General features: G+C 43.2%; 1 protein-coding gene across 1 annotated transcript in view; it reads right to left on the bottom strand.

The window, feature by feature from the left end:
* The window catches only part of PRKD3 (protein kinase D3), a 58,500-nt gene extending 54,289 nt beyond the window's left edge, over nucleotides 1-4,211 (bottom strand). The window contains exon 1 of the mRNA XM_035108303.2: nucleotides 4,030-4,211. The gene's annotated coding sequence lies outside the window, so the exon portion shown is untranslated. The remainder of the gene's footprint in view (nucleotides 1-4,029) is intronic.
* Nucleotides 4,212-21,320: the final 17,109 nt, after the last annotated feature.

Raw genomic sequence — 21,320 nt, 5'->3', positions numbered from 1 at the left:
CTGCTTTAATTTCCTTAAGGCATAGATACTTGACTTTATTCTTCTATCTTTTAGGGAGCTGTCATGTATATTATATCAAGAACAAGATGTTGCACCTCCTCAACATAACTGCTACATCTAATCTAGCATGGCTCATAGCAACAGCAGAAAAATAATATTCAACACACTGATTGCAGAGCTGTTTGATAAAAATAATGCTGCTGTGAAGGGACACTGAAAACAGCTATATTCAAAAAGTCTTAACATCAGGGAGTGGGAGGTCCACAGTGAAGGTGTTTGGAATACAGTACAGATATATGGAATAGTTAAATATATGTAGAAAAGTTCAGTGAAATTATAAGTGTCTCTCAAACACAGTGCTAAATCCAGGGCTGAAAAGGAGTACCTTGTGCTTTCAGTCTAGTGCATGTGCAGTAAAGAGAAAGTGCAAGGAATAGTGCAGAAAAAGTAGGATGTTATCCCTCTCCTCCACATGCATTTCACCCATTTGTAGTTCAGATGTTAAGAGAATCATGAAGGATTGAAGATGCATGCCATATTCATGTGTGCTGTGAGCTACACTAGCACTGGAAGTCACACACAACATACCTACACTTCCTCTTTTTGTTCAGCTCCTTGTAGCTAACCATTGATAAAGTTCCCACAATGACTACTACTGAAGGGTCCAAAGGATTTGTTAAGCACCACTGCTTTACCCTACCATAGCTCAATGTTCCTGCACACTTAAGAAAAGTATGGTGGGTCTCTTCTAAAACAGTATGCAATTTCATGTTCATTTTTACTTTTAATTTTCAAAGTTAATTGGCAATGTTTTTGTTTAAACCTTTTTGAAGAAGTGCTAATATAATTTCTAACTAATGCATCAGAGGTATTTTCATTAGTAGCCATTTTATCTAAGACACAAAGGAAAACCAGGCATATATTAGTTTACAAGGTATTTGGCACAGCAGTATGCTCTCAGGAATAGCATCACTGAACAGAAGTCCGCTAGAAGAACAAGACTGCAGATATATCAAATCCTAAATGCTGATTCAATTGATACTATCTATATACAATGTTAGAACAAGCTTCTCTTTAGCGGATTAAGTGACAAAGCTACGTAGTGTTAGCAGAAGAGATTGTAAATTCTTAAATGTTTCACAAACTGATTATGAATTATTACATTTCAAGGCCTCTAAAAATGGCACATCCCTTTACAAAATATAACTACAAAAGTAGCTGCCAGAGAAACATATTTGTGCAACTGCCAGTGAAAACTCCAGCAAATCCAGAGGTGAAAATCTGAAATATCAGTGTTTTGTAAGTAACAAACTACTACTTGGTGTCACACTGTTCTAGAAAATATGACAAAGTCTACACAGTGAGTCTGGCCAACAGGAGAAAAACATGATTTTAGCAGTGGTAATCTGAACTGAATAAAACGTAAGGAGCCAGCTGGAGGGGTGGAGGCTGCAATAATCGAGGTGAGAATGGAGGAAGATATAGAGAGCTTTTTAGTGGTAAATGCAAAGAAGTGCCTGATGAATCTTACTGCAAATTCGGTTATGAGAACACTGTTAGGATTATGGAAGCCAGTGTCATTTCTCATTGGCATGGCAATATCAAGTTAATAAACGAAGAACAAAAGAAAGGAGGAATGCACTGTGCTATTTAAATTAACAATTTCAGAATGCTTCTTCAATTACCACAAATTGCTCCAGTTTAAGTACCATGGTTATTATTGCAGCAGTTTTAACTTTGGGAAAGGAACTCCAAGTGTAAGGACCAAATAAAAAATAGTTAAGCAAGAAAGGTAAGTGGTCAAATAAAGAGAAATTGTTAGAAATGGGGTCAAGAAAGAGTTTGCCTACACCATTCCAAGATTTACTTTTACACCTAAAGGGACTTTCAGTGCAGCTCTAAATCTTGTACCAGCTAATTTGGACTATGAGATGAAGAACCACAATGATCAGACTATACATTCAATTAAAAAATGGCTCTCTTCCACTTTCTAAATTGCAATAGCAACCAAAACTGACTCATTCACGACTAAAGGCATGATTAACTTAGGAAACATCATTTTGTAACCATTCCTAATAACTTCTTCAGAAAAAAATCAGCTAAATTTCAAAGAATCAGTTGCAAAGTTAGAAGCTAGCAAATCCTTATGTAATCACTCTAGTTCAGATCTTGATCTATTTGCCCTGCTATTTGCTTTTGCCTAAACTACTTTCAAAAGCCACAAGTAGGCTTCCATATTTTCTTTCTTCACACTCATCTGCTCGCAAACATGACATGCCCAGCCTTCCTTCAAACCTTGGTGCAGCCGAAATTGTCTTCGTAGTTGCAGCTCTGTGGCTGGGAGGAAAGATGGCTGTTGTTTGATTGCTATGCCTCAGTCACAAGGCAGACAAAGTGGCATGGGAGGCAGAGAGTGTCCTTAGCCACTATGAGGCCAAGGCACCTAGAGCAAGAAAGAGTGGCAAGGAGCCACACAAGACCAAACCACCAATGGCAGAAGAAGGGTGCTGACAACCACACTTTTTGCCTTGATTATTCTGGAAGCTTTTCCTAATGTTCCTAAAGCTGAAACACATAGCAATCAAAATGCAGCACTACACCAGCTGCAGGGAAATAAGTTTTACAATAAAGGGGTGCCAGTTAACAATGGGGCTGTACAGACCGAAATTATGCAAATTTATTTGAAAGAAAGTTGGAATTCAACAATTCTCACTTTCTAGAAAGCATGCACAGTATGCTTTAGTTTTGGGAAGATACTTGGCACACTGACAGGCTACTGTACTCTATACTGCTGAACACATTGTGGACCTAATTGCAACAGATGCAACCTATCCAAAAGGGAACCCCCTTTGTTAATAAAATCCTGTGTGTACATGTCGGGCTTAAAGTCAAAAGATCAGAAAGAAAGGTTTCAGCAACTGCAGAAACCAGCTGAAAAACACAGCATTCCAGGGCACTGCGGTCCTCTTTGCAGTTTAGACACCCCGATAGCCTCTGGTAAAGCCAAACTATCAGCAATCGCCATAGGGAACAACATAATCCCCAAGCGGTTTGTGGGTGTCAGGCACAATTTGAACTGACTCACTTCATTCTCTAGTTACACCTCCATTGCTCCCCAAGGCTACATTACCCACTTCCTTATTATGAGATTACCATCAATTCCCAAAAATCCTTCACTAAGTGAAAAACTCTTAATTACACTCTTCACACTAAATTTTATGCTTCACAAGCCAGTTACAGCAGTGCCCCTTCGCTTGAGAACATTTCCCCCCATTGAAATTAGGAGTTCACAACTGTTTTTACTTTTTAAAAAAAGCACTGAAGTGTTACATGGGTCACATTAAAGCCACATGGGCATCTTTACTTAATTCCCTCGCAATCCAACAGGTTGCCAGGCTGAGAACTTGCTGCGGGAAACGGGGAGTGGGAGATTGGTCATTCCCCCAGCCAGATCCCTCTCACCAGCGTTTTGAACCCTCCTTTGCAGCACCAGGCGAAAGCTGGTGGCCAGATGAAGGCTCGAAAAAGTCGTGGGGGCGTCAGCTGCAGAGGAGGTGAGGATGAGGACGGGAGCGCGTGGCTCACTTCTATCCTGGGGCACCGACTGCTCTGGGCGAGAAGTTATTTGCTTCAGAAAGGAGGCGAATCCAGCCCCCACCCCGAAGATGGGGCAGCCTCTGACGGGAAGCATCCCTCACAGCTGGGGCGGGGGGCAGGGATGATGTGGCCTTCAGGGAGTCACCGGCCCCTCCACATCTGGGCATACCCGGCCTCCTCTTGACCCCCCCCCCACCTCAGTTGACCACAGGATGCTCAACGCGGGAGGAGGGGGTCACTTGGGACTCAGCCCGAGCCTGGCGCCCCTGCTGCCCTCACTTCGCCTCCCCACCCACCCGGGAAGGGCGGTGTTGCTGCCCCCGACGCGACCGGAGGAACTTTCCACGTTGCCCCCTCTGCCCATTCCGCCTCCTCCTCCCGCCCTCGGACTCCCTCTCTTTCCCCTCATCCTTCCAACTCCCGACCACTCACTCGCGTCTCGGCGAAACTCCGTCTCCTCCCGGGACTGGGCGGTTTCACACGCATCTCATTACCGCCGCTCCCACTTCGAGCAACGCACCATCTACTGTACACACAAACACACACACACACACATATACATACACACACACTGAGAAGCCTCAGCCGCCCGAGATGGGACAGGAGGAGTGGAGTGGTGGGAGGGGGGCCGAGAGGCATGCTGGGAAGGGGAGTTTTTCCTCCCCCTCCTCCCTCCTGAGGTGAACGGCGCAGGGAACTACAACGACCGCGGGGCCACTGCGAGAGCGAGGAGAAGAGGCTGAGACGGCGCAGGCGCGGGGCCGCCGGACAGAGTTTCCGTTACTTCTAGTGCCTGTGGCGGTTGGTGTTCTGAACCGCTATAGCGCGAGGGAGCGTGAGGGGAGCGGGGAATGGAGGGAGTCGCTGGAAGAGGCGGAGGAGAAAAGTAATGAGCGGCAGAGGGAAACGGGCGGGATGAGGTTATAAGGGGGCTGGAGGTGCACCAATTTTTTATATATATAAAAAGGAGGGGGTGAAATGTGGACCAAACGTGCGAGGAGGAACCGCCAAGTTTTGATTTTGTTCAGGACATAAGTTTGAGGCAGGCGCCCCGCCAAGGCTCCGTCACATTATTGCTGCTCGGGAGAAGCTCGGCTTCTGGTGAAGGAAGCCAGAAAGCAGCGCTCGGCTTGTTCCCGTCCCGAATTCCAAGCGCATTTGATCACACACCCCCTTCTCTTCCGAGCCTCTACCAAAATGCCTTTGCTTCCCCTGGACTGCCGCGTTGAGGACAAGCTAAGTTCGTGGTCATTCGAGACCCTTAAAAAAAAATACACGACCACCACCCCGAAAACAACCCAGAGGTTTGATGCTTACAGCTCGTCACATTTATGTCGTTTGTTTTTTATATTATTATTTTTGGTTCCTTTTTAAATAAAATAAATTTATTCGGTTTTTCAAATTAAAATTTTTACAGAGATATATCAAACATAAATAATAAAAACAAGATTCCAAGGAATCCCCTGGACTTCCACCCTCCCATTTGTGGGTCCTATTATTCAATCTTTCCTCCCGCATCTTTTATGATAATCCAAATCCTTTACCTCTTCCATTATGTCCAGAATTCAACTTTAAACTACAAGTGATATTCCAATCCTACTAATGATTTTACATTGATGTCATTTATTAATGCTTGGGTCATAGGCCATTCACATATAAGATAACCCAGGAGTATAAAATACTGCATAAAAATCACATTGGTGCCTGGAAGAATCCTGCATAAAACCTACCATCTTTACAATATTACATTGATCACATGTAACCTATGTAGAATTTAGCATATTAAAAGGGTAAAATTTAATATAGATTTTAAAATATATATTAAAAGATATTATGGTTAAATAAGAGCACCTCCAAAGCAGTCAGCTGCAATCTCAATAATAACCCTTGCCCAGATTTTCATTGGCTACTAGGGCAAAGAGAGAGGGAGACCTTGTGGGTTATCCTGCAATCTGTCCCACAAGGTCTCTCTCTCTCTGCCCTGGCAGCAATGAAAATACATTGATGCAGTTCACTTCACAGCCACAATAGGAAAGGCTTTCCAATCAGCCAGCTCTTGTTGCACTCCAGGGTGATGGAACTGTGCTGGGGCCAGCCCTGCTATTAGGCAGAGTGAGGTGGCTGCCTCAGGCGAGGGAGGAAGGGAGTGCATGAAAGGGCGCAAGGCTCACTGCTATCTTGTGTTACACTAAGATAAGATGGCCCAGACATGTCCATTACAACACTTCCATGCACCCGCCCATAGAAGGAATTGTTTGATGATGAGAAAAGGCTCAGTGTTAGTCACGGGATCCATTTCTATATGTTTCACTGTTTCCTTTTTCCTCACAAGTTTGCACAGATTCTGTGCACGTTTTTGCTTTTGTAAAAGGACTTTTGTACACTGTGTGACACTCTTTCACTTGATGAAAAGCAAAGGTGGCAAGATTTAATTGCCAGGTTAATCATTCCACAATGTTAGCCATGGATCTAAAGAGCTGCTTGGACTCATAACAGGAGCCTACATTAGCCCAGTGTATTTTTTTATTTGAACAGCTGACCCCATGCCATCACACAGTTTCAAACAGCCTTTGAAACACTTTTCAGCTTCAAAAGCAATTTGTCATGTTGCGGAGGGCTGTTTAAGAAAGGCAAGTGTAAAGCTACCTTGGAATCATGGAACTAGCTTGGTGGTTTTCTGGATCATGGCCATAGCTGCAGGCCACATTTAATTGGTGAGAGAAATCTTTAGCCAACAAGGTTGCAAGCCTTTCTTTTTTAGACTTTTTATTCTCTTAAGGTAACAGTAATTAGGAATGAGCAATATTAAAGATGTGTGTTTTTTACCCCATCTAACAATGACTGGAGGCTTTGTTTAATACATTGTAGGGCAGGCATGTCAAACATGCGGCCCTCCAGATGTTTTGGACTACAATTCCCATCTTCCCCAACCACTGGTCCTGCTAGCTAGGGATCATGGGAGTTGTAGGCCAAAACATCTGGAGGGCCGCAGGTTTGACATGCCTGTTGTAGGGTATCTTAACTTTTCCTTCGCTATTCCATATAGATTCTGATGTTTTGATAATATGCCCATTTAAATCTAATCCATTAAAATACAAAATACAAACAAACTCCCAATTATTAACAGTTGAAATACCTAGCAGAAAATGAAAGTAGGCAAATATAACTTTGTTCATCCTCATGCCTATGGCTGTATTTGCGCTCCTAGAAGTCTAAATTCAATTGCAAAAATCATATTTGCAAAATATAACTGGGTTTTTCTTGTGGGTGCATTCTGCAACATGTAATTGGCTCAATAATATTGCATTAGTGGTGGATTTATACTGACCTATCCACACATCGTTCAGCTTTACTAGTTGTTCTGTGGGGCTTCCCCAGTGGTGCTTCCCCACTGTTACAGGATTATTGCCATCTGGAGGGGCACTCTTGCACTATAATCATAGTGCAATGAAAGCAGACCAAGAAAAACTGGGACATTTGTGTATGCAAGGTTACAGGATTTCAGCAGGAAGATACAGGACATGCAGCAATTGGAAATGAAGCAGTATGTGTCCCCTAAAACATTTGCAGGAACCAACAAAATTGAGAGCAGTGTTTTAGCCATCCTAGTACTGTACCATCATGAACACAAAGCATTGTGAATGCATAATTTAAAGAAAGACTTCCCCAAAATATCAGCATTATACCATTTTTCTCACAAATATGTCACACCAAGGGAATGGAGAAAGTTATGGTTTTTTATATTCCAAGGAGCTTGGAGGGGAGAATACTTTATTCCATTACAGTCCACAGTCAGAGATCGTTTACAAACCTATGTTGCAACTATACAACCAGATAATTTGCCTAGAATTTATCACTGAGCTGTTGAAATCCTGATGTATTCTAAATAACATTTGTAGAGGCATGTTGCTTTGTACATTTAAAAGTGAATGCCTTCTGGGCTCATTTTAATGATGTATGTTCAATGAACAGATGTTATTGTTGCTTCGAAAGTGCTATGCTAAATAGTTTGGAGCAATCTTTGTTTCTTTCCTTTTTTACCCTGAATGTGGCTCCCACACACCAGCATTTGAAACATCATCAGGGTCGGTTGTATAAACAGATTTAAAGGCAAAGCTGGATTCAGTATTTTAAGCAATCTCTCTTGTATACAGATAATATTTTGCAGACACTCCCAAATGTATATCAGTTTATGAATAATAACAGATGGATATTGGGTATTACTGCAACCATTTTGGGGCTGCAATTAAGCTTCTTTGTAAAGCTTAGCTATGTAACATCCACTAGATTCAATGCTTCTTTAATTTGTTGCTCTAAGTCCATAGCTGCCAAGTTTTCGCTTTTCTCGCGAGGAAGCCTATTCAGCATAAGGGAAAATCCCTGTAAAAAAGGGATAACTTGGCAGCTATGTCTAAGTCTAAACTATGCTAGCTGCTTTTTCATAGTTTAGAACTGAGAGTGGATTAGGTAAAATCATTATTAATAGTCTGTGAAATAACACATCCATTTGGGATGTTTGGCTATTTTCTGGTTCTGAATTACTAAACCAGAGGGGACATTTTGTTTTTACTATTAAATCTCATTGTAGCTTTTGATCACCTTTACATGTAACTAAATGCAGAGGTCATGTATGCACTTATACTGTACAATGTAACTGAAATCATGCTATTTATTAGGATACTGTTTCATTGGTGGGGTAGCAAGAAATTTACCTTTGGGTAAGCTCACTCTCCATACCCTCTTGCACACATACAGGTGAAAATGCAACTTAAAAGGTGAAACCAATACATGAGATAGATGCATGACATGCAAAGCAACATGTGTCAAGCCTTTATTTGTTGTAATTGTAATTACTGTATTTGTCGTTAGGTGGGTCAATTATAAATGGAATGTAATTAATGAAATGTAATAGCGATGTTTATTTTTGTATTATTGTAACTATTTGTTTTATTACTGTGGAATTTCCAAAAGAAAGCATTTGTAAAAATTAAAATAAAAATAAAAAATAATGTTGCATTACTGAAATAAATGCACTTTTCGATTATATTCTAATTTTCCGAGTTCTACCTGTAATCTTTATTCAGATCACTCATTATTGCTGCTGTCTCTGCTGGACAATCTGCCACAATCCAGCAGACACATGCATCCAATCAGCAATCATTGTCTGTTTCCAGGCCCCACCCCATCCCCATGAGGTTGGAAAACACATTTTTAACAAGGAATTCCTTTTCGTCCATTGAAAACGTGTCCAGGACTGACTCCATAAGATGTTGGGACACAACACTCCTCCATTTAACTTTCTTTCCCCTGATTGGTAATGAGTAGCAAATCAGGAGTCCTATAGACTACAGTGATACCTCGACATACGAACGACTCGACATACGAATTTTTCGAGTTACGAAGGGGAAAAATGGGGGCGTGCTTACGAATGTCTTCGACTTACGATCGGGCCCTCGCCGCCGCCGCTGCTCTGCCGGCCTTCTGCCGGTCTCGCTGCCCCGGTCGCTGCGTCTGCCGGCCTCGCGTGGGATCGGGCCCTCGCTGGCTCCGCTGCCGCTGCTGCTAGACCAACCTTCTGCCAGCCTCTCGCGGGATCGGGCCCTCGCCGGTTCCGCTGCTGCCGCTGGCCTCCCGTCGCCCACGCTGCCTCCGCCGCCCGCCTACTGCCACCCACGCTACCTGCACATCGGCCCTATGGCCGGATCGGGCCACTGCTGCCGCTCAGCCAGCCTTCTGCAGCCCCGCGTTTGCTGCCCCTCGCGGGCCTGCTGCCTACCTTTAAAGTGCCTTTTTAAAGGCCCTGGAACGAATTAATCCGTTTCCAATGCATTCCTATGGGAAACATCGTTTCTACTTACGAATGTTTCAACATACGAATGTGCCTTCGTAAATCAAGGGACCACTGTACATGAGTTAGGATTAAGTCCAGGTGGATGTGAGCAATCCAGACATCCAGTTGCATCATTTTGTATTTTGTCTCTTTGCAATTTTGTGTCATGCAAGGATCCATGAGATCAGGAGAGCAGCAAGAGTACAGTCAAAGGCCATAACAAATTATAATAGTAAATCTATATATATATAAATGTAGAGGGTGCATGTTTGTTCCAACGAACCTTTCTCCACAACCCGATCGTCCTTAAATTTGCCCACAACATTGGGAGCGCATGTGAGAGTGTCTCTATCCACTTACATTGTCCATACACACACCCAGGACAGGTAGAAACCTGGATTTGTATACAAAAAAATATCCCCTCCAGTGGACAAACAACATCCAACATACTGCCAAAATCCTGCCCACTCCCCATCCACCCCACCAATCAAAATCCAACATACTGCCAAAATCCTGCCCACTCCCCATCCACCCCACCAATCAAAATCCAACATACACCCAATCCCGCCCACTCCCCACCCACCCCACCAAACAAAATCAAACATACACCTTAAATCCTGCCCACTGGCAAAATAACGGCCACTCTCCATCCACCCCACCACCCCGGGACACAGCCCACCCCGGATAATAAATCTCTGCCAGGGACCAGGCCACCCCAACAGTAGCCCGCTCCCCAAGGACCCCCTCCCGTCACGGAGGTACCTACCTCAGAGATCCCCCCACTCCCCAGAGATTCCCCCCCATAGGTCTCGGCCTTCACCATCCTACCCGATCCACAATCCATGCCCTCTGCTCATATCTCGCCCAATCCACGATCCCTGCCCTCTGTGGAGATCTCCCCACCGACACAAAGCAGCCCAGTGGGGCCTACAGGGGAGTCTGAAGGGGGACTCTGAGGGCCCATTTCACAGACTAAGCCAAAGTGGGGCCTATAGGGGAGTCTGAGGGCCCATTTAGGACCTACAGGGACTCTGAGGGCCCATTTCACAGACTAAGCCACAGGGGGGTTGAAGGGGGACTCTGAGGGACCATTTAGGGCATACAGGGGAGTTGGAAGGGGGACTCTGACGACCCATTTCACAGACTAAACCACTGAGGGCCCATTTAGGGCCTACAGGGGGGTCTGAAGGGAGACTCTGAGGGCCCATTTCACAGACTAAGCCACAGCAACGTGTGGCAGGGCCAGCTAATGTAATATAATTATGTACACAGAGCACATACAGGTGAAAAGATTGCAAGCCTTGCCTGTTAAAAGTATGATTTGGCACCTTGTTGCAAACAATAGAAAGTGCAATATCCTAAAGACTCAGGAATCAAATAAACATAACTCCAAATTGTCACAAGATTTTATGGGGAGGGGCACTACTAATGATTTGATCACTGGAACTACAAATACTAGGCTGGGGCATTTTTGCTTCCAGAGCTGGCAAAGTCTGAGCGGTTAGTGAGGGCTTCCCATTCTTTCCAACTTCCCTAGAATTATTTCTTGTCAAGCACACTTCATGCTAAACCTGACCACTACGGTATGTGGTAGTATTAACATTAACACTGGGAACAAATATTTCCATCCATATTTGAAAATGTACACAGTTGCTCAACTCTGTAATAACATTATGAAGTGACTTGTCAAGTACTTCAAACATACTTGGTAGCAGTGTTATCTTTTCACAGAGTTATGGTTAGCCTATTTGTTTGACATAAACCTCAATGATGTGAAATCACAATGGTTATTTCACAATAATATTTGCTCATTTACCTACCATTCCCTTTTGTGGCTGCATATTTTTTTTATCTAAAACCATAAAGCAACCTTAATCCCTCCCCGCAAGCTCTAATACAATTATTTGGTCACTTATTTTTCTACTAAAACATCACTCACTTGCTAAAGGACTTGGTAATAACTAAGCATGTTGCTGTGAGTAGTTTGTCACCAAATAATATTCTGCCACACCCCTCCATCAAACTATACCACCCTTTCTATTGTGGAAAAAAGTGTCAATGTCACTTTTCTGGTTAAGGAGGTTCTAGTACTGTTAGTACAACAGCTAGATTCCTACCTGTATTCAAACATGGATGTGTGTGAATCATACTGTAGTGGAAAAATACTTCACTAATGGCCATTATTTGCTAAATGGCCAAGATTCCAAATGTCTACCTTGGTTTCTTTCAAAACTACAGTTGTACCTTGGAAGTCGAACAGAATCCATTCCAGAAGTTCATTCTACTTCCAAAACGTTCAAAAACCAAAGCACGGCTTCTGATTGGCTGCAGGAAGCTCCTGCAGCCAGTCAGAAGCCCTGTCGGATGTTTGACTTTCAACAGAACGTTTGAAAACCAGAACACTCACTTCCAGGTTTCGATCATTCAGGAGCCAAAACATTCGAGAACTAGGCTGTTTGAAAACCAAGGTACGACTGTACTTCCTCCCCCTTAAAAACCCTGCAGAGGTTATCCTTTTCTGCTATCCTTATTGCAACTCTACTGTGGCACGTGCTAGCCAGATGAGACATTCCCATGCTACCATACTATAATGTAATGTACAATAAACCTGAGATAACACTTCAGATGAGCAAGCATGGCCATCTGCAACTTGGTCTTGGAGCCGGTACAGTACAAGGAAGTATCAGTCAATCCTTGTCTCTTCAAATGGAAGAGTTATTGTCTCCTTGTTTGTTTTTCTTAAGTTCCTTGGCATTTCCCCCCCACAGAATTCTATTTCTGTATCCTGCTGTTTGAAGTCATCCCAATCCCTTTTGGCAGCACATTGTTCTTTGCAGTCTCAGCAGTCCTTGTGGCGAACCTATGTCTGCCCTCACCAGTTGCCTCTGGTACCCACAGAGCTCCTGCCAGGTTGCAACATCACAGCTTCACTGTGACTACATACAGAAAGCTACTTTGTTACTTCCAGTGAAGAAAATCTCCACTTTAACTGCTGCCCGAGCTACTTTGCAGACAAAGGTCCTTTCTTGTGAAGGTAATATCATTTTCTCTTAGCTTTTTACTCGTTATAGTCACATCCATCCTCATGTAATGGAACAGAGCAGGAAAAGCCTTGCTAGTAGAGAATATTCAGCAATTATTTATTGCAAAAGATCCCCCTTGCCTGGCAGTCTTGACAGACCATCAGCCTTTGCCCCCTGCTACTGGCCCATCCAGCTTGCTCTGCCAACTGGCTTGGTTCCTTAGCATAACTAAATCCAGGGGGTTTCTGTGTTTGGCAAAGTTTACCGGTAATCAAACCTGGATTAATTCTAAATCATAACACCTTTAGGGGGACCTAGCCCCCCTCAAAAAACTCATTACAATATTCTATTTTTTTAATGCATTCTTGACCATTATCAGTTTCTGAGTATCTGATCGAGCTTGCTTCTGCATGTGTAGAAATGACCTTTTCTCTCTCTTCCCACCCTCTTAAAGTTTTACATATTAATTTAATAAATTAATGTTTTTAGAAACCATAATGAAACCATTCAGGGAGACACTGCTGAATACATTGAAACCAGAGGCAAAATATATTATAATGTAAAGTTATTTAAATATTTATAGACTTCTGTCTCCTGATACAACATCTCCTCTTTGTGCACACATATCACCACTACCAGGCAAGACTACTTTTACCCTGTGCTCTGACAATACCAACCCCTTACTTTCCCTTGAAAACCAACCCAGTATTTCACATTTGTTTCCACTAACTGTCAAGCAACAAGGAAGAGAGTAGCCATAGGAACATCACAGCCTAAGGCCGTCTTGGCCAAGCTGGTGCCCCCAGATGTTTTGGACTGCAATTCCCATCAGCCCCAACCATGCTGACTGGGGCTGATGGGAATTGAGTCCAAAATGTCTGGAAGGAACTGGGTTGGCATGGGCTGGTCCTTAGCACTGCCCTCACACCACTGACCCTTTCCCCATATTATGCATTTCAGTCTCTTGCTTCCCTGTGCAAGACAAATGGCCCTTTAATTGTTCCTCATATACATCATGAACAGATCACCAACAGTGGCTTTCTGAGAGCCTTCCCTTTACTACACACCTTAGTTACTTTGAGAAGCATGGCAAACTTTTTCCCATTTCAGTAGTGCAAGTTGTATTGAGCTGCTTCCACAGTGGGCATTTACTGTGGAATACAGTAACTTTGGGACGCGGGTGGCACTGTGGTCTAAACCACTGAGCCTAGGGCTTGCCGATCAGAAGGTTGGTGGTTCGAAGCCCCGCGATGGGGTGAGCTCCCATTGCTCGGTCCCAGCTCCTGCCAACCTAGCAGTTCGAAAGCACGTCAAAAGTGCAAGTAGATAAATAGGTACCGCTATAAAGCAGGAAGGTAAACAGTGTTTCCGTGTGCTGCTCTGGTTTGCAAGAAGGGGCTTTGTCATGCTGGCCACATGACCTGGAAGCTATACGCCGGCTCCCTCGGCCAATAATGCCAGATGAGCGCTGCAACCCCAGAGTCAGTCATGACTGGACCTAATGGTCAGGGGTCCCTTTTTACCTTTACTTTACCTACACTTTGTTCACTTTTTACAAGGCATCTACACAGTGCCATGAGCAAAACATACGTTTCTTACTTTTTTCTCTGTTCAGCTTCCTTCCTCCAACTTAAAAAGAGTTAAGAAAAATCCAGCTTTTTAAACTCAATGCAATACCTGCAAACTTTCTACTGTTGTGTGTGGTCTTTCATGCTGTTATTCTGGCTTCCATAGATTGCTCTAGCTAGTCATTTCCTTTATGGCAGGCATCCCCAAACTGCGGCCCTCCAGATGTTTTGACCTACAACTCCCATGATACCTAGCTAACAGGACCAGTGGTCAAGGATGATGGGAATTGTAGTCCAAAACATCTGCAGGGCCGAAGTTTGGGGGTGCCTGCTTTATGGACTGCCTCTCAGCTTTATCACTTTATCCCTTCCCTTTCCAAATAGCAGTACAGTGGTACCTCGGTTTATGAACACAATTGGTTCCAGAAGTCTGTTCATAAACTGAAGCGTTCATAAACTGAAGCAAACTTTCCCACTGAAAGTAATGGAAAGTGGATTAATCTGTTCCAAACAGTCCGCGGAGTACTTAAACTGAAGAGTTCATAAACTGACGCGAACTTTCCCATTGAAAGTAATGGAAAGTGGATTAATCCATTCCAGACGGGTCCGTGGAGTACTCAACCTGAAGCGTACTTAACCCAAAGCATGGGTATAATTGGTTCCGGAAGTCTGTTCATAAACTGAAGCATTCATAAACTGAAGCGAACTTTCCCATTAAAAGTAATGGAAAGTGAATTAATCTGTTCCAGATGGGTCTGCGGCGTTTGTAAACCGAAAATTCGTAAACCGAGGTGTTCATAAACCGAGGTTCCACTGTACCGTTACACCTATTTCTCCCCTTGCCCCCAATTTCAGCAGGCAGGGATTACGATCAGAAATTCAGTAACAAATACTTAACAAAATATACACACACAAAAATCCTAAGGAAAGTCACATATTCCAAAATAATCCAGTGCTGGAGAAAAGGTGCAAGAAGTCTGAAAGCCGAGCTGCTATTTCACTTCCAGCTTAAGGAACAGAAATAATTACTGCTAAATTGTCCACATCTGGAAGCCCCCTCGGTTGCTATGATACAAATAGGTTGGAGATAGCTCCCACACTTTGGCTCTTTAGTGTTCTTCCTCTATTAGATGGAAGTGAAATTAAAGTGGTCAGCTCACATGGAACTTAGTGTAGCATTGTTCCTTATAACAATTCCACAGTGTCTCTCCCTTTGCCCCAGGTCCTAAATAACATTGGTTTTGGACTGTTTAATTTGCTTAGGTTTTATTTAGTTATTTAATTCAAGTCACACTATGTACAAGCTGCTTGCGACATAGTTTTACATAAAGGTGACTGTGAGTGCAGCCCTAATAGAAATATATATATATATATATATATATATATATATATATATATATATATATATAATCTCCAGTAGCATCTTAGAGACCAACTAAGTTTGTTCTTGGTATGAGGTTTCGTGTGCATGCACACTTCTTCAGATACACACAGTGCAGCCCTGTACATGTATCTGTCTTCACAGAGGAAGATATGGGGCAGATCCCATAGCCTTAGCTAGCTTCTGCTGGCAGGGAGTCTGAAGAACAGAAGCAGATAGTGATGATAAGAGATGACGGTCTAGGCCTAACAGACAAAATAATCACTGAGAAATCACTGGGACCAGATATGAACTCAAATGTTAAATTGCTGATCTTCTTTAAAAATCTGTAACTAGTCCTTTGGGTCAGCCTCTATATCTGAGGACTGGAAAGTGGCCAATGCAGCACAATTTTTTAAAAAAGGGATCCAGGAGGGATTCTGGAAATTGCTGGCTGGCTAGCTTAACGTCTGTCCCAGGAAAACCGATGGAAAGTACTGTTAAAATAAAATACAGTATCCAAGCATATAGAAGCAGAGCCAGCATGTCTTCTGCAAGGACAGGTCTTCCCTCACTAGCTTGCAGGCAGCAAAGGGACAGTAACAGCACAATCTTAAACATCTACTCACTCATAAATGTCGTATTTAATTCAATGCAGCTTGTTCCCTGGGAGGTAAATTTAGGACTGCAGCTTAAAGCTTAAAGCTTCCTTCTGCAAATTTCCTTATGGTAACTTATCATAGGATTCAGGCCACTGTGACTTAAATACTTTATAGCATCAATAATTGTTTTGGTATCCAAGTTTAGAACAATCCTTTGGTTCTCCAGACGAAAATTTATTTTCTGTTGTATGTGCTTGTGGCAATGTAAAGTATCACTTCCTGATAAGACACCGACGCGGTTTGAGGTTTCCTGCAGTGCACTTGTCTATTGAAACTGAAAAGTTATCTCTGCCTAGTCTCAGTTCATAGAAAGAAAAGAGAAGTGAATGAATTGTATCTTCTTACCCTGAGAGTTCACAGCTATCGCATGAACCGTGTTTGCAAAAATAGACTTATAGAGCAGTACAGTCAAGGGCCCCATTGATTTTAATTAGGAATCAATCACTGCATGTATTTAAGTGTCCCATTTAAATCAGTGGGATGCCGAAGCACTTATTATGCTGTTTAATTTTAGATACCAAGTACATCCACAGCAGGGACCAGAGGAGGAATGAAGCTGGGAAGAGCACAGAAAGAAGAAACGCCATGGTACACCTGCATCAGATGCCTTCATCTGCCCCATCTGTAATAAACAGTTCACTCCCATATTGGTCTCTACAGTCACTGCAGGTGCTGTAACTCTCCAATGGTTTGACTTCACCCCCAAAGGCAACTCTTCCATTGTCTCTTGAGATAGACATATGCCAGCCAACCTCTCGGATTTTTGAACCTGCGTGTGACATTCAACTGCAGGCCTGTCCCTTTGCTGTGTGTCATGCAGCAGTGTGGTGGAACCTCAGGGACTCATCTTAATCAGCAAATCTTGACTACACCTACAGACAGGGATGGTAGAAAATTCTAAACCACAATGTATTCAGGGCTAAGAATATAAAATATGTTTGTTCTAAGAGTTGTTTTGTTCAGTATCCATCAGGTGGCACTGTAACATTACACTGAACAGCAATCAAGCAAGGTATTTTTAAAACTCAAGAATGTTTTGTGCTAGTTTTCTACTAAAAATAATTAAAAAATAATTTTATCATTTTCCATCATCTGTTTGTACTTGCAAACTGTGTTTCTTTTTTATTCTATATTGGCTTATTGTTTGCTTTTTAATTTGTATAAGAAGACTTGTTTTTAAGGCGATAGGCTCAGGGCTGCCCTGGGCCCTAGCCAGCGGAATGGCTGGGGCCGGTTCCACTGGGGGGATGCTCTAGGACACCCAATCTCAGTGGCCACGGGTAGGAGGAGGAGTTACGCTAGGACCAGACCATGTCATTGCCGAGGAGGCAGGTTTAGTCATTGTTTGAGGACTATCCCTGCCTCCGGGCCTGGGCCTGACCAGAAGGATACTAGAATCAACAAGGGTGACCCACATGACCTTAAGGTGCTGCTGTGTAATGCCAGGTCAATGACTGTTAACGACTGGTTGGTCTTACAGGAAAAAGCAAGGGGTGAGATGGCTAAAAATAGCATTTTTATCATGTATAAAATGAGATAAGAATCCAATGTCTCTATTCAGACCAGGTCTCTCCGTGGTTTTAAGTTTGGGAATAAGTTGCAATTCAGCAACTTCTCTTTCCAGTCTATTTCTGACATTCTTTTGTAATAAGACAGCTACTTTGAGATCTTGTATAGAATGTCCTGGGAGATTGAAGTGTTCTCCTACTGGTTTCTCTGTCTTGTGATTCCTGATGTTAGATTTATGTCCATTTATCCTTTGGCATAGGGTTTGGCCTGTTTGTCCAATATAGAGAGCTGAAGGGCACTGTTAGCATTTGATGGCATACACTATGTTAGAAGATAAGCAATTAAATAGTCCTGAGATGGTATGTTGGATGTTGTTGGGGCCAGTAATGGTGTTGTCCGGGTGTATGTGGCAGCAAAGTTGGCATCTGGGTTTATTGCAGGCTCTGGTACCAGTGTCCATGTTAAGTCTGGTGGTTGTATTATTGTGGGTGAGGAGTTGTTTAAGATTGCATTCAAGGAGATCAAAACAGCCAAATCCACAACAGGATGTTGAATCAGAACAACTGAACAAACAACAGGCAGTTTAGTTGCAGCTTAGTTATGGGCCCTCCCTTCTTTGTGATTGCCTAATTCTCCCACTTTAAATGGAATTATCAGCCTAGAAGGAAAGCATCCAATTCCCACACCAGCTACTAGATGTGATGGAATAATCTGTAGCTTGTTTGCAGGGATGCTAGATTGCATATGCAGCAATTTAGTTATAATCTATGCTAGGGTGATGCATTAAAAGAAATCTTCCTACTCTGTAATTGCTTTTCAGATCCTGGTCTCAGAGCTGCTCCAGGGGATGCTTAACTGCTTAGTTCTACCTTTCCCTACTCATAGAATGAGTCCTCTGCAGCCCATTGATTGCTAGGTAATTTGTTGTTGTTGTTTAGTTGTTTAGTCATGTCTGACTCTTTGTGACCCCATGGACCAGAGCACGCCAGGCACTCCTGTCTTCCACTTTGTAGATAAAGTTAAATGTCTTTAGGTTGGACTTTATGTCTGGCAGCAACAGCAATGGGTCATATTTCATGTCAGACTTCCATTCACTTTAAAGGATTGTACAGTTAGGATGGGAAGCCTGTGGGTCGCCATCAAACATGGTTGGACTCCAAATCCCATGAACCCTGACCATTAACCATGCTGGCTGGGGCTGATGGGAGTTGAAGTCCAACAATGTATTAAGGACCACACATTCTTTCTTCCCATTCTAAGGAAGTACAAGTACAGTGGTACCTCGGGTTCTGGAGGTCCATTCTTAACCTGAAACTGTTCTTAACCTGAGGTACCACTTTAGCTAATGGGGCCTCCTGCTGTCGCTGCTTAACCCAAGGTACTATTTCTGGGTTAGCGGAGTCTGTAACCTGAAGCGTCTGTAACCCAAGGTACCACTGTAATCTGTTGGTAAGCAGGAGCTTTGCGTGACTTGACAAAGCTGGTTGAGAGCAGAGACCACTGCCATAGAAACCAAAACCCAAAGAAAAAAATGTAAACAGCATTATCTTCACAGCAGGGAGAATAATGGCAACCCAAGTATACGCCATCAGACTTGGAGGTGAAAAGCCTGCTGTTAAAGGAAAACATAATAGGCTGTCTAATTGAGCCAAGCACTTGGAATGGGTGGATCTCAAGCAGTAAACATGGGGTTGCGACAAAATTGTAGGGAGACAATTTAGCCTCAAAAGTAGGTGACATTCACAGCAGAGATTAATTGCTGAGCCCCAACAGTTGGGATGTAATTAAGCAGGTAGGTGCTTCCTCAGGTATCTTGGCGGCAGGTGTACAGTATAAGGCTTTGAATAACTGCTTTACAACTCATGTAACTTCAGTTCTTGGCATGGTTTAGAGGTGGCATTGGAGAAAAGCAGAGCAGGGGTAGTAGTCAGACATTTTTAAATCAGAGCCTTTTCCAGCATGGAAATACAATTATGGGGAAATCTTCACCTGTTGCTAGTCCATCTGTCAGACATCTTATTATGTGTGGTCCCTGATTAATTTCTGGGCCTTCCTCCTGCAAAAGATGATACAGAATTTGCATATAAAAGGGTAATCCAACTGCTAAGGGACCAGCTGGCCTGCAGTAGGGGAAGGAGTGGGAAGCTTGTGTGACATGACATGAGACAGAACTTTCCTCTTAGCCTCTTAACTTTCCTCTTCCTTGATTTCACAACCAGGACCATCGTACCAGCTTTGTTTCATTGGAACCTGGGAATCTGTCTCATACTAAGTAAGACCATCCAGCTCAGTATTAACACTGAGTATCAATGAATCCCCAGGATTTTATGCAAGGGTATTTTCCAGCCCCATCTGAAGATGCTAAGGAGAGAACCAGGGACCTTCTGCACAAAAAGCAGATGTGCTGCCCTGGATCTGTGGCTCGCAGGACAGAAGGGAGGGAGGAAGGAAGACCAGAGACCCAAATGCAAACCCATCTTTTTGCAAAGACTTACAATGCAATCCTATGTATGCTTACTTGCTTACATGCCACCCAAGCTGATGTGAGATTCCAGGGATTCCAGGCGCTTACCCTGGGTTCATGTTTCCTTTTGGAAATGAGGCACAGCGGAGACTGTGGTGTCTTTATGATACATTGTTTATTTAAACATGTATACAACCTGAGCCTGCCATGAAAGGGTTCATAGCATTAACATTCCAAGAGGTTCTTGCTTCTCCCATGGCCACAGTCTTGGGTGCCAGGAGAAATCATCCATGGCCCTCTGCTCAGCTTGCCGTGTTTAACAGACTGCAACTATTTCCCCTCTAGCCCCCATCATTGTCAACTGCAATCCTAAAACAACTAAGTTTTTATTTTGGTATGAGCTTTCGTGTGCATGCACACTTCTTCAGTGTGCATGCACACGAAAGCTCATACCAAAATAAAAACTTAGTTGGTCTTTAAGGTGCTACTGAAGGAATTTTTTTATTTTACTTCGATCCAGACCAACACGGCTACCTACCTGTAACCTAAAACAACTGTTCTTCTTCCAGCTCTAAAACTATTTCAAAGGCTCTTGTCTTTCTAACTAATTCTGAGCTGAGGGAGGGGCCCTCCCATTTGCCCTCTTAAACTACTCCCAAACCCCACCTCATATTTAACAGGCCATTACCAGGCTGGCTCCTGACTTGTATGTTAACATGCTAAATCCAGTGTCTGGGACTCAGGAATTAGAAGGGGAGTCCAGGCGCCCCACAAACACATAACAGTATGTGTTTACTCCCAGATAAGGATGCACAGAATTGCAGCCTTAGACTGATGTATTAACAAGGCTCATACAGAAGATTAACAACAATAGTGCAATTTATTTTGAAAGGACCTAATAGTTAGGCTCTTAAACTTTCTGTAGGAGATTAAAATAAGTGGCTTTTAAAAAAACCAAAAACCCTGTGAATTTATGCTGGCGCTTGGGGCTGAGCTCACTGAATTGACACTCTCTCAACAGAAATAAACAATGTGGTTTGATTCCATACTTCTTCATGGGGATCTTGTTTTTGAAAAACAAAATTGCAAAGTGCACCTCACTATGGATTTACTTGTAAAAAAAAAAAAAACCACCCTCCTCTGTATCACAGCACTGCTACACTCCCTGTATCTCTGGGGGAAGAGGAGAGGAAATGAGGGAGGGGAGAGACCACACTGCTGTGGCTGCAGCCCAAGTCTGAGGAATTAGTCATATGTCTTCCTCCTGATGCTGCTGACATGGTGCCAGGGACAGAATTCACTTCCCC

This window comes from Zootoca vivipara, chromosome 3 (genome assembly GCF_963506605.1).
Source record: "Zootoca vivipara chromosome 3, rZooViv1.1, whole genome shotgun sequence".
Lineage (NCBI taxonomy): Eukaryota > Metazoa > Chordata > Lepidosauria > Squamata > Lacertidae > Zootoca > Zootoca vivipara.
The sequence above is the reverse complement of the archived record's forward strand: the minus strand, read 5'-3'. Positions and strand labels throughout refer to the sequence as shown.